Genomic DNA, 1564 nt, shown 5'->3' with positions numbered 1-1564 from the left:
GGCGATGCAAACACAGTTGGGGGGCAGACCCCAGCTTGGATGATTTATTCAGCTGTGCTGAAAATGATGGGGTGGGGGTCTCCCAGCTGGGGGGGCAGGGCTGGGGATGTCTGACCTGTGGGGCAGGACTAGATGGGGGGGTCCCCTCAAGCAGCATGATGGGCAGGGCCTTGCTCAGATGCTGCGGGGGCAGCGCCCCAGATGGAGCCTAGGGGTCTGTTCGGAGTGGGGCAGGGGAACCCAGCCTGGGTGCCTGGCTGGCACCTTCCTGGGACTGCAGCCCACGCTAAGCCCTGGCTGCTCCCCCCAGGGAAAGGCTGAGTGCAGCCCCCAGCACAGCTGAGGGGCTCAGGCTGGGTGATGGGCACAGCCTGAATCACCCTCTGCCCTGCCATGGGGCCTCTGCTGCCCCACGATCGGGTGGGGGTGGGATGTCCCTGTGCCCCAAGGTAGTGCCCCAAATTCCAGCCAGGACAGATTCCCATTCCGCCGCCCTGTGTGTTTGTGTGTGGGGGGAGGTCTGCTGGCCAGATCCTGGCTCAAATACACCGGGGCTGGAGTTGGGGGGATGTTGGTGCCTGTTGGGGGTGCAGAATAGAGGGTGCCCATTTGGGGGAGGGAATGGGGAATACCCATTGGGAGTCCAGGGGTGAGGGGATGGATGGGAGGGTGTCCATCAAGGTCAGGGGAGGGGACGGGATGCCCATTTGGGGGAGAGGAAACTAGGGGTGCCCATCGGGGGGAGGTGAGGGACAGGGGGTGTCCATGGGGGGCCAGGGAAGGGGGTGGGGGTGCCCATCAAGGAGGCCAGGGGAGGGGACGGGGGGGGGGGGGTGCCCAGAGAAGGTCCAAGTGTTGCTGGAAAACTCTGTCCCAGACACAGACTTTCTTGCTGTGATGCCGTGGGAGCCCCCCGTGGGGCTGGCACGAAGCTGCTCAGCTGGGGGGGTGTGAGCCAGCAGCCTGACGCCAGATTCCCCCAGCCAGGTGGGAACCTAAACTTGGGATGCCAGGCCAGCCCCCCCTCACCCTCCCAGCCATTAAATCCCAGACGCTTGTTAAACGCCCGGGGCCTGGCAGCACCTGGCAGGGGCAGTGGGGGGCTAACATAGAAACAGCCGCTCATCTGCACCGCCTGGGACACCTGGCAGCCCTGCCACCGCCTGCCACTGTCCCCATGGCGCTGCCTCTGCAGGTCCCAAGTGCTCCACTGACTGGGTGTCACCCAGCAAAGGGTTGATGTGACAGGCCCTCCCCCACCCCCACCCTCACCCCCCGCAGCTGGGTGTCAGTCACTACCCCCAGAGCCCTGGCTGCTGTAGGAGAATTTCCCACGGCACCCAGTAGTGCAGGGCCCATGACACACAATAGCTGGGCAGATCCCCTGGCTGGCCCCTTGCCCCCATGCAGCCTCTGGTTGGCTGGAGCTCAGCCAGATGGAGATGGTCAGGGTCAGCCCCCCAACATCCCAGGAGGGACATGTCACCCCCAGCCCCCATGGGCACCTTGGCCCTGTGCAGCAGCAGGGGATGTGGGGCCAGGGACGTCCCCTCCTGCCCCAGGC

This window comes from Emydura macquarii, unplaced genomic scaffold (assembly GCF_026122565.2).
Source record: "Emydura macquarii macquarii isolate MOO-44397 ecotype Brisbane River unplaced genomic scaffold, CSIRO-AGI_Emac_v2 contig_3472, whole genome shotgun sequence".
Classification (NCBI taxonomy): domain Eukaryota; kingdom Metazoa; phylum Chordata; order Testudines; family Chelidae; genus Emydura; species Emydura macquarii.
This window is presented reverse-complemented; position numbering follows the sequence as displayed.